Genomic DNA, 13,143 nt, shown 5'->3' on the forward strand with positions numbered 1-13,143 from the left:
ATAGGCGTCGGAAAGCTGGTTCCGAGCTGAACCTCATGGTATTGGTAATTTTTTCCATTTTTGTTGTTTGACTGTGTTTTTTTTCAGTCAAAGTGAGGTTTCTTTTTTGCACTCCAGGAGATGTAGAATGAGCATCCGACCTCCGTTTTTCGAAAAGTATATTTTTGGAAAGCATGTGCTGTGTACTTTCCAGCCATTTGAATTTTATTTCCAGATTCACTTCTAATCAGAAGTCTACTTTTGGCTTTTTTTTCTGTCTTGGCTTTGATACCATATAGGAGTTGAGAAATACAACCCCACAGTAGCCTGAAGATCTTCTGCAAGTTGAATAACCTGTTACAAGGAGAAGCAATGAAGCAATAATCTGAAGAACACACAAAACGCAGGAAAAAATATTCTCAAAATATGAGAGCTCCAATTCACCAAAAATGTATTGTGAAAAGATAATACAATGAAAAGAAAAATAACCTCTAATAGGTCAAGAAACCCTAAAAAGGGAAAACCCTAGGCTTGCACATAATAATTAATTATATGCACCTAATGTTAGCTTAAGTGTAAAAAGATAATTGGAAACTTAAAGAATTAAACAAATATCGTTTAATTAATCAAGTAAAGACCCAATTACTCTAACACCCCCCCTTAAGCTAGACTTAGGGTGAAGCTAAAACCTAGAACAACTACTGAAAGCATGAAAGATGAGTCCCGGCAACAAGGCCTGATCAGGTACTCAAATACAATGAAATCTCTATGAAACGGAGACAAAGGAGAAAACCTAGTGGGAAAAAACTCCTCTCCAAAAAAGGATAAAAACATGCTAAAAGAAGAAGAAGGAAGGAAGGCCTCATAAAGACCCCCCGAGGACAACTTCCTTCACCCCAAGCATACAACGCAACTGAAGATAGCGTGGCGATGCAAAAGGTTTCATGAAGATGTCTACAACCTGCTCAGAAGTGGGAATGTACTCCAGAATGAGAACACCATCCTGAATCAACTGACGGATGAAATGCATGTGAAGCTCAATGTGCTTTGTCCGCTAATGCTCTACCGGGTTGCAGGAAATATGAATAGCACTCTGATGGATATCTTGGTTGCTGCGGGTCCTAGGATCTCTTCTCTGAGTCGAATGTCTATCTTTTGGTTCTCGTTTCTTTTTCCAGTCTTGTTATCATTGTCACATTGTATATATGCAAACACACTGAGTGAAGTGCCATCATGCATTGTTTACTTGGGATCTTGCACATCGTGTGTCTTGTTGTACATGCATTCCTTATAAAGTGCCATGAGAGGGTTGATGTTTGCCTTGTTTGCCATCTACTATTGTCCAGTGAGTGTTCCTTCCACAACATTCACCTCATGATGTGTGTCAAGTGAGTGTTCCTTCCACGACACCATGTACTTTTCTTAGCACCTTTGATGTTCCTGGGTCTTTGTCATGCAATTCTTCTTGGCTATTCTTTTCAGTGTTCCTGTCCCTCTCCCTCTTCAACATTATGGGGAGGTTTGCCCTGTTGGTTCTAATGCTTCCGTGGTTCGATTGATCAACTCTTCAGGCTTTGGTTTCTCATGCCATCTGTATCTTCGAGATCAATGTTTGCCTTGTTTGCCATCTGATTCGAGTAGTGTCATTTGAGGGTACTCATACAGATTATAGTCTTCAATACTTGGTCATGTTCTATTTCAGTGGAGGTTCTTCAGAGCAGCAGTTTCTCAAAGACAATGTTTGCATCTATTTCATGCTTCAGTGGTGTTTTTTTCCATCTCTTTTCGGAGTAGAGTTTTTTCCCACGTGGTTTTCTCTATTTCTCCAGTTCATAGAGACTTGTTTGTGATTGGGTACCTCATCAGGCCTTGTTGCCGGGATCCAAATTTGCCTTCATCATGTAGTTGCATTTTTTACTTCATGCATTTAGTTTTTTAGCTACTCCCTAAGTTCAAATTAAGAAGGGGTGTTAGAGTTATCTTGTATTAGCTAATAATTATTTATTTAATTATTAGTCTATTAAACTCTATGCTTAAGCTAAACTTAGGCATTTAATAAATAATTATTAAATACACATTATCCCTTTAGGGTTTCTTTAGGGTTGCATATCTTTAGGGTTTCTATTATCCTTTTATAAGGATTGTATTGTACTTATTCAAAAAAAATTGATTCCCTTTCTGAATGATAATTTTCTTCTTCAGAGCATTTATGCTTTTTTTCTTTATGTGCCTCCATTCTTCTCTTGTGACAGGTATTTGCATGCAGGTGTTCTTGGGATCTCTGAAGTTATATTTCCTCAACTTCTTCACTGATGTGGTATCATATTTGATGATGTGACCCTGAAACTTTAGTTATAAGTAGGGGACTTGCCAAGTAAGCTTCTATAAAAAATTCAGAATGATTTGAAATTTCCACATAGGATTTTAAGAAGCACGAAGTTAGGGTGCACAACTACTGAGTCCTCTCCCCTAATAAATTGATAAATTTAAAAACAGACATGAATCGTAAGCCACAAATATGTCATTTAGGCAAGAATGAAGATGATAATGATTCCTCTGCTACTCTTTTTCTCTCTCTGCGCTGCCTCCTCATATCATGCCAAACTCTTCTAATTATTCTGATCAACAAGCTCTGATTGCTTTCAGGGCTTTTCTTCTTCTCGATCCATATCATTCCCTGCTTGATTGGTTTCCCAATCACACATTTTGCAATTGCACACGGGCTTTGGTGTTTTAAGGATTCAACTACTCCTTTTGCATTCAAACTGGGTTCGTATTTTTTTAGAAAGACGTTTTGTTAAAAAATAATCTAAATACGCTGCAAGCAAGAGCGGTTTGATCTTTCATTTGACAGAGCCACCTTTAGTCCCACATGCAGTGTGAAGAATTCCACCGTTGAAAAAGGCACTATACAAGGGGATATGATGGATTCTAAAGTTATCTTTGCGCTTGGGGCAATGACGCAGCTAGTGAGGTTATAACCGAGGCGCGTCAATTGCTGGTTGAAAACTATTTCCAAACCCCCTCTTTGTGCCTTCCTTCAATGGTAGGCCATCGAGAATTTTTTAAGGGAACTCTTTCAGATGGGCCCAACAAATCAAAAAATCAAATAATATGTTTTCATTTGTGTAGTCAATAAAATATTGACCTGATCTCAGCTTTAGATGGTTGAAGATGATTTTGACGATGGATTATACATCAACCAGCCGTTCATTTGGTGGTCTCACATGTCAAGTTGCCTTCGATTCACTCTCTTTGCTTTTCTATACATGAATTGTGTACTCTTCCAAACTCATTCCATTTTCCTTTCTTATTCGTTTGTACTTTATGGCTACCCAGTAGACTCGTTAGATTCGTTTTAGTTTATGAGTGGCCTTAATTCATTGATTTGTCCCAATTTTGGATACGCTGAGTGTTACTCCACGGATGGCATTAAATTGAACGTCAACATGTTGTCGAGACATTTTATAATAGAAGAGAGATTTTATTTGGAATAATAAAATGACATTTTTCAGAAAAGCTGATGTTGGTGTTATTACATTAGTAACATGTTGTCGAGAGATATTTTATAGGAATTATAAAATGAGATTTCTAAAAGATGAAACATGGTATATTTCGTGCATTTATCTATCATTTGCATGTAAAATTGTTTAAAAATGGTTTTTGTTTATAGACATTTTGATGTCATTGTAGATGCTTCTCCTCATAACCATAAATATTTCATGCATTTATCTGTCACTTGCATGTCAAATTATTTAAAAATTATTTTTTATCTACAGACATTTTGATATCATTGTAGAAGCCTCTCTGCATACTCAATTACCAATCGCCTGTCACTTAAACAGTCACACTGAACACGTCCTCCATGCCCGCCAAAGCCTATAAATCTTCTTTTACTCTGCAACCATTTTATCAAACTCTTTCAACCACATTCTTCTCATTGTATTGTCGAGTTATTAGCTTGTTTGAAGGAATGGCGGAAAGAAAGGCAAGCGAGCAGCATGCTGGTGAGAACAATGAAGAGCAACAGCATGCATTTCCTGTGAATCCTATGGAGGAGCCCAAACACTCAAGTGAAACTGGAGTAAAGACACAGGAAAGGGATTTGATGAAAAATATTCCTATGTGAGAAGTAATAGTGGAGACAAATGAAGTAATGTTTGGGAAAGAGAATGAAGAGGAAAAAGATGTTCACCCTGCATCTGTGGTGGAGCCCAAACAGCCGAGTGATAGCGAAGGGAAAACAAATCTCACAATCACCTCTTCTGCCTCTGTAGCTTCTCTTAATCTCTTTATCCAATTTTTTTAGTTGAATCATATTTTAATATGAAAGAGTCCAGTAATAAGAAATTGATTTCATCTGGTTTGTATTGTTTATATGAATGTATTGTTAGCCTATCTACGAGTGGGCTACTGACAAGGAAGATGGAGAAAAGGAAAAGGAAAGGGAAGAAGAGGAAAAGAAAGGCATCATTAAGAACGAGATTAAAGAACAGATTCTTGGATATGCTGAAAAGGTGGGTGAACAACATCAAGAGAATAAAGAGGTTTTAAAGATAATAATTAAGAAAAATTAGTGACTATTCATTATGTTTTTGTTTTTTTTAGTAAAGGCAGATCCATAATTATATATTCATTTTTTGAAAAGATTACGGTATAAAGATCTAGAATTCCAAAAAGATCATAAACTTAAGATAGACATTTGAAACCATTCCCTGAATTTACAGTGAGGGAATCTAGTTTCAATGCTAGCATATTCTGGGCTAAAAAAGAAAACCAGTTTATCTTGCACTGCATTAAGCCCTTTACAGATTCTTCACCAATTCCAAAAAACCTTTAGAGTTTATAGCAACGAAGATCAAAACTTAACATTCTAAATATGAGTTTAGGTTTAACAGAGATTATCTAAAATATTTTTAAAGAAAAAATTTATAAACCAGCAGCCAACTAAAGGCTTAGAAATGTCTTCAAAAGAAACCACCAGCATAAAACCTATCTGTTTAAAGATCTTCATGTGGCTCAGCAGGCGGAATTGAAGCTCTGCCTCTTCCATGGCCTCTGCACAGAGGCTATCCTTGATTGCGACTAGAACCGCGACCCAAATCTCTGCCACCACCTCGCCTGCCCCGTTCAGCATGGGGTTCCTCTTCTTCTACTTTTGGTGGAAAAATTCCATTCATCCTAGCAAATTCAAGGAGTTCTTCCTCCCTACCCAAATCTTCTGGATTCTCACCAAGGAAGCGCCGTTTGAGGAATCTGAGCCCCATACCTGTGAAATATCTGTGATTGTCTAGGTCCTTGCCTTTAAGCTTGAGCAGTAAGGGATAATATTTGATGAGTTCCCCGGAAACATTGAACAATATTATATCACTCGATCGAAGAGCTCCTGAATCATGGCGCACCTTGTTGAGGATCTCTTGCAATTCTAGCAGGATTTCATCTCGGAATAGCTTCTTTGTGAGGATCCAAAAAACTTGCTTAGCTAACTTCAAATCCAAAAGGGAGGCAACAAATCTGGATGAAATGCTTGTATTATCACGAGAGTATTCCTCCCTGATTAAATGCCTATTTCCTAGAATCAACTTTACTGCCAGGATGATTGTTGGTTCTTGATGAAGCAGTAGTCGCTTCAATCTTAAGTCTGGTGTTTTCCTGAATGAAACTAGTCGAGTGGAAGCCGAAAGGGAAATGAGAGTGTATGCACCAAAGAATGAGATTGACCTTGGATGAACGCTCATTATAAACCCATACGAATCCTCACCAGACATGGCTACTGAATTATTTGATGCCTTGGTGGTTGTCGAGGGTCCAAAGAAAGGTCTGAGGCAGATTGATCTTTAATGAGATCACTTGCAGATTAAGAAAGGATAATAGCTTGCAAAGAAAGCATAGTAGAGCCTAGATGACACTTTCTTTAATGCACATTAATGAGAAGTTCCTTGCATTAAATTCACCTAGAAAGGTGGCGAAGGTTATTTGTCCCTAATCATGCCAAATCTCTCTAAATCTGAAATGATGTCTATCTTGTGGACAACGTAGGCCTCGGGCTAGAAATCACGGCTACCGTTGGCTGGCTTTTTGGGAGAGGAAAAGGGTAATGCTATTTTAAAAGAGAAAATTAAATGATGTCACTACTAACAAGTCCACTTAATTCTCGAAGAAGGCAGAGATTTGAATTCAAAAAAATAGTTGTTCCCCAAACTTAAGCGCCATGGATTGGATTTAAAAATAAAACAAAGAAAGAAGAGGATCTGCTAGACCTTTTCATTTTCTTTGATAGCCATACCATGCACCCATCAAACCAGAGGGAATATTTTTTGCATAATTAACCTGTAATAGTTAGCCTTGCTGATTGCCTCCCTGTTCCCACCGATGAATAGAAGTCTCCTCTTCTACAACTTTTGAAAGGGCATCTACCTCTATGTTCGCTTCTCTAAAAATATGTTTTGCCTCATGTTTCTCTAGCTTCACCAAGTTTTCTGATATACTATCTAGAATTGCCTGTACCTGCCAGTTTGGGGTTTTTTGCGGTTTGATTGCATTGATTGCTATCTCTGAATCTCCCTCCACTATGATGTTTCTTAATCCATGGTTGATGCAATCCATTAATCCTACCTCTAAGGCTTTAAATTCTGCTATATTGTTAGTGTCTGGTGGCATTGTCTTAGCCATTTTCCCAATGATTGAGCCTGAGTGGTCTCTAATCACATATCCTGTGCCTGAAGGGCACGGGTTGCCTTTGGAAGCACCATCAAAATTCAATTTTAACCACCCACGCTTAGGAGGGGTCCAAATAGCTTCCTTTCTAGACTTCGATTTTTGCCCAAAAGAGGGAGGAATCTTAATTCCCTGCCAATTTTTCCTTATACTTTCATCCCAAGAAGAGAAAATTTTGGACGATTCTATTGAGAAAGCTAATTTGTAGTTTACTGTCTCAATAATTGACATTTCAATTGAGTTTAGGACTGATTCAAACCTTATGGCTTTAGTATCAAAGATCCTTCGATTCCTTTCTTTCCAAATTTCCCAGACAAGGCAAGATGGGGAAATTTCCAAAATTTGGCTCAAGGTGCTTTCCTTCAAAGGAAGAGGCCAACTTTGGAAAAGAGAAATTATGTCATTAGGCAGAGCTGAAATCCACCCCAATTTTGCATAAAGCCATCGCTAGCATTTTGAGGCAAAAGAGAAATTCAAAAGAAAATGATCAACTATCTCTGCATGGGCTTTACACATGATGCATCTAGAAGGCCCTTCGTAGCCCATTTTAGTGAACTTTTCTACAGTTAAAAATTTTGATTTGGAAAGATAGCCATGCAAAAATCCCTTCTTTTGGAATAATCTTACTGCTTCAAAAAAGCCTAATTGGAATGTCCTATTCATCTTTATTTGGACCACTGACTAAAACTCTATAACCATCTTTAGTATTATACTGCCCTGTTTTGGAGGAGGCCCAAATTAAAGTATCTTTCCCTCTTCTAGGGTTGATGTTTCTTACTTTTAATAGATCTAATAGTTGTTCTAATTCAACCCCTAGAATAGGCAATCCATCCATAGACTTCCACCTCCATCCTTGAATATTCGAAGTCCTTTCCACTGCTATATATTCACTAACTTGGGATCCCCAATGTTGCTTAAGCCAGTGCTCTGCTATCACAATGTTGAGAGAGTTTGCAATGATAGGATATCCTCCCCATGAGTCATCCTAGAAAAGGCTAGAGGTTCCATCATGAATATCCCAAGACATGGAGTCTGGAATTAGATTTATACAGGAGACAATGAAATTCCAAGTTCTAGATCCCTTCAAATGAATGTTTTCTCTAAGGAGATTATGGTGATCCTGATCCGAAAGATATTTAGTTGCTAGCATCTTAACCCATGTTGTGTTAGGATTTTTTATAAACTTCCAAGCTATTTTTGCCCCAAGGGCTTTGTTTTGTAATTTTAGATATTTAATTCCTCAACCCCCCATTGACTTAGGTTTGATAATTTTATCCCATGCAATTAAGGAAATTTTATGCTTTTCTTCAGAGTTTTGCCAAAAAAAAATTCTCATCTTCTTGATGATGTAGGAATTTGTACTAGCTATTAAAGACAAGATGGATAATAAGTAAATAGGTAGGGCCGAAATCACTGCTTGGAGCATAACTAGCCTACCTGCCCATGAAAGCCACTTCCCCTTCCAAGATTTTGTGTTTTGCTCCATCTTTAGCTTTAGACGATCCCAAAGTTTATTGTTCCTTAGTCCTCTATCAATTGGAATGCCCAGATGTGTACATGGAAGTGTTCTTGCTCTGCATTTGAGGATTCTTAGGATCTTATCCTATATAAGGTTAGGAGTGGAAAAATAGAATACTTTTGATTTTTCTATATTACTTATTTGTCCTAAGGCCTTTCCAAAGGATTCTAGTAGTAGATTTTATTGGGTTTCTTCCTTGATTTTTGTTGCACCCAAAAGAAGATTATAATTAGCAAATTGTTGATGTGTGACAGAAAAAATTTGTGGTTACTTTGAGTCCCTCTAGAAGGTTGTTAGATTGTCTTGATTTTATAGCCCTCCCTAGAGCTTTCCCCATTATGATGTAGAGAAATGGAGATATAGGATATCCTTGCCAGATGCCCCTTGAAGAAGAGAAGAAGCCTACTAGTTTTCCATTTATCAGAATAGAAAATTTGGATGTAGAGATGCATTCATATACCCAGTTGATCCATTGTTTGGCAAAGCCAAAAGCTTGCATAATTTTGCAAAGGAATAGCAAATCTACATTATCATTACCTTTTGAAATATCTAACTTAATTATCACACATGGTATATTCATGCTTTGAAGAGTGTGGATGGCTTCTTGTGCCATGATGACCCCATCCAGAATTGAATGACCAGGAACAAAACCAGCCTGCTCATCTGATTTAATGTTGTCCATAAGAAGTTTCATTCTATTTGTCATGACTTTTGAAAGGATTTTGTAAAAAGTGGTGCATAGAGAGATAGGTCTAAAATCTCCTAGGTTTGATACTTTCTCCTTTTTTGGGATGAGAGCAATAAATGTGTTATTGATTTCTCTGAGCAATTTACTTGATCTTCTTGTGCATTCTAAAGCTTCTATAAAATCTTGACCCAATATATGCCAGTATTTCTTGAAAAAGTCAGAAGGAAAGCCATCTAGATTGGGAGCCTTTCCAAAGGGAAGCTGATTGAGAGCTTGAGATACTTCTTCAAGAGAGAATTTCTCATTTAATTTCTGATTTTGTTCATCTATTATGATGTTTGGGATCAAAGCCAAAAAAATTTTATGTTCTATCAGGTGAAAGCCTTCAACATTGTTTAGAAGATTAGAGTAATATGGAATGATTTCTCTCTTAATCTCTTTAGGATCGTCTATAGTTTTATTATGATTCATCTCCAATTTAAAAATCAAGTTCTTAATCCTATGAATCTTTGTCACATTGTGGAATAACTTAGTATATTTATCTCCCATTCTGAGCCAAATCTCTCTGGACTTCTACTTCCAAAATATTTCTTCTTTGGAAAGGATATCCTTATATTCCATGAACAGGTTCTTTTCATGTTCAAAACATTCTTGATCCATTCCCTCAGAGATGATCTTATCATTTAAGACTGCCAACTGCTCCTCTCATGATTTTTTGGATGAGAAAATGTTTCTAAAATGATGAGCATTCCATTGTAACAATTTTTACTTCACTAGTTTCAACTTTGAAATGAAGCAAAAAAGTTTTGATCCTTGAAATGGTTCTTCCTTCCACCAGTCTTCAACCATAGATAGAAAACTTGGGTCTTTCATCCACATATTCTCAAATCTAAAGGGAGATATAGAGGCATCATGGGTACCTTGGAGCGAAAGCATAATGGGAAAATGGTCTAAACCTGAGTAGGCTAGGATTGAACAGTCGAAGAAAAAGGGAAAAGATCTAAGATCACCCTACCAAAAGAATCTATCAATTTTTTTCTAAAATATTGCTAAATCCTTTTCTCCTATTTGTCCATGTGAAGCATTCCCCTGAGTCAATTTCTAATAATCCATTCCTATCTATCCAATCATTGAAATCTTGTTGAGATCTGCCTAATCAGATGATGCTTCCCCTTTTGTCTGAAGCATACCTAATGGCATTTAAGTCACCTCCTATAATGAGCTATTTATCAACCAATTGCGATATGACCCCATTTAAGGAGAGCCATAAAAGTAACCTTTTAAGAGGAGACACTGGTCCATAAGTATTAATGATAAAAAAAGATGAGTTTGATTGAAGATAAGTTATTCTGAATAACAACAATACCCTTGACATGAAATTGAGAAGGCTTCTAGATTATCATTATACCCCTAGAGGCCCCTTCTAAGGCAATTCTCATTTGCAGGGATAAATGGAACAAAGAGCTAATTCCAATACCAAAAGAGACAGCTTGCTCACAATCTAATTTGGTTTCTTGAAGGAGGGTGACATCTGCACTAACCAAAAGAATCCTTCTTTTGACCACCCTCTATTTGTTAGGGGCATTGAGACCACTAATATTCCAAGATATGATTTTCATTGTTGTTCAGGAAGGGGTTTTCCCTTCTGTACTTTCCAAAGATCTGTAATTTTTGTTTGATTTTCCACTATCCCATCTTGAGATCTAGCTTCAATGAGAGATCTGCAACCCTTCTTGGGGGGGGGGCGGAGGATCCAAAGTCAGGTTTCTACTTGCCCTCTTTATTCTCCTATAGACCCAGTTTCCTTTTTTCCTTGATCTGAGAATACAATACTGCTAGGGGGGTATCTAGAACTGAATCCAAATCTTCATCATCTTTCATGTATTCCTGAAAGAGTTTCTGGATGTTTTGATCCAAATTCATATCCATACCTTGTGGAATTAATGAAGGTAACAATAAGAGTGGATAAGGGATCTCCGCTGAAATATTAAAGCAATTCTTTGTTGATATAGGCTCTGTAGTAGTGGGTAGGTTGCCTTTAGAGAAGTGGGGCTCATCTTCCACCTCCATATCAACTTTAATATCATTTGCAATAACATCCTCCTCCTGTAAGCTTTAATTCATTATGATTTGATGTGTGTTTGTTTTGTGATTTGGATGTGTGGACTATATTGTTTTTTAATTTATTTCTGGTTTATCAAAATAATACAAATTTATAATAGTTTTGTTATTTTATAATCATTTTTTCTTTAATATTATTGATATTGATTAATTGTTTCTTGTTAGTAAAATAAGATTAAATTTAGAAATAGATTTTTCTATATTTTATATAATTTTTAAGAACATATTATAATGATATTAATCTATTAGTTTAAGATACTAATTTATTTAATACTTGTTGATAAATATTATTCATATTAAGAAATATTCATTTGCCTGTCATAAATTCCTGATTAATTCTAACAAATAAACTTCCTACAAATAATATCTACATTTATAATTCAAAATATTTAGGTCTTTTTCTACTCATTATGATCATTTTGAGAGCTCTCGGACTGGTTAGAATTATAAATACAAGGAACACTACAAACAAATAATTGTTTGATATTAATCAAAAATAACTATTGAGTTGTTTGAGAAGATACATGACAATATTTTTTAATATTTGATTTAAGATAAAATTGTATATATATTATCAATGAAATGCATATTGATTGAATTTATTGGGTGACATATCTCAATTCATAGTTTTGCATAGTTTTTTAGTTTTATAGGTTTTTTAAATATGAAGACTTAAAATAGAGTTCAATACTATTGAAGATATTAATATGATTCAAATTCAATAATAAAAAAATAAAGTATTATATATAGATATTAGAAAATTAATTGAAATTGATAAAACTAATTCCAATTATTTTTCAGTGTATTTAGAAATGCCTATCAATCTAATTTACTTTGTCACCTTCATCTTTCACTCAAAACATTAATAAGGATGGCAAGTTAACCAAAAAAGTAATTTTACAATTTTTTTTAAAAATGAAGGACAATTTATGTTTGCAATAGCTAATTCTAAAATCGACCAATCAAAAATTACACAACAATGCCAAAATCTATGATGTATAGAATAACACCACATTGAAGCCATTAATGCAATTGATATTTGATTCAATGAATTAAATATTTTACGACATGTAATTTAAAAAATAAACTAAGAAAAAATTCTACTAAGTATTTCCAATATCAACCAATAGAAACAAAAATAAATGATATTTTAAATTTATTTAAATAAAATATTAAAAGAAAACTATAAAAATCTTGTTTAAGTTTTTTAATTTAAACTAATAAATAAAACAAAAGATTGGATAGATTAATATTCGTACCGCCCACAAGAACCAAATTTTTTAACTATTGGAACTTACATAACCACCTCAAGTTCTATTCATATTCATTTGTAATTCATGTCTATCATGGAAATTGTTTAGATTCATTATAATTTATGAATGACATTAATCCATTGGTTTGTCCCAATTTTGAATACTTTAGGGTTATTCTATAGATGGTCTTCAAAGCAACATTCTGATTTATTAAAATAGGATATGCCTGAACCTTTTACATGACCTCTACAAAGCATCTACCTAGGGCTCATGAGAGATGAGTACCTAGCAAAATACTGAAATTAAAACACATAAAAAACTAGTAGATAATAAGAACCAGACCAAAACACAACTAGACAATAAAAAACTACACAACCAACCACTCGTCAAAGATAAAACAAAGTAGTCTACTATGTGGGGGTATTATCAACTTTCTAATCATGGCAAACCACTTTCATTTTATCAATAATAGATAGCTTTTTATTAGAATGATTCCTAGAGGACACAACAATGGAATCTAAAGTAGCCCTAACTCCAGAGGTATTGGGGTCCAATGCAGTTTGTTGGAGACTCCCGATATCACTTCCTTGTATACTTCCTTCTTTCAATCTTTTAATGAATGACATGAAGATAGGCAAATTTATTCATATTCAAATCTTTTCTAAGGGTATTCATCTCATCTAATTTGCATTTCAGAGTCTCATAGTTTTTCTTAAGTTCTTTAATATCCTTCCTCTTAGCCCTCTAGTTGATCTTTGCATTGATTTATTTAATTTTCTCCTCCACTACTTTTCATTTTTTAAGTTTTCTCACAATGTCATTGCCTACCAACAAAACCCTCTTGTCCTTCTCTTCCATAGCCCAAC

At 35.2% G+C, this 13,143-nt stretch overlaps 1 non-coding gene across 1 annotated transcript; it reads left to right on the top strand.

Moving 5' to 3' along the window:
- Window positions 1–2,918: 2,918 nt before the first annotated feature.
- Window positions 2,919–3,060, top strand: LOC131074447 (U4 spliceosomal RNA). The gene has a single exon (XR_009113058.2). It is a non-coding gene; the product is annotated as a U4 spliceosomal RNA (small nuclear RNA).
- The last annotated feature ends 10,083 nt before the right edge of the window (window positions 3,061–13,143 follow it).

The sequence above is a fragment of the Cryptomeria japonica genome, chromosome 3, assembly GCF_030272615.1.
Source record: "Cryptomeria japonica chromosome 3, Sugi_1.0, whole genome shotgun sequence".
Lineage (NCBI taxonomy): Eukaryota > Viridiplantae > Streptophyta > Pinopsida > Cupressales > Cupressaceae > Cryptomeria > Cryptomeria japonica.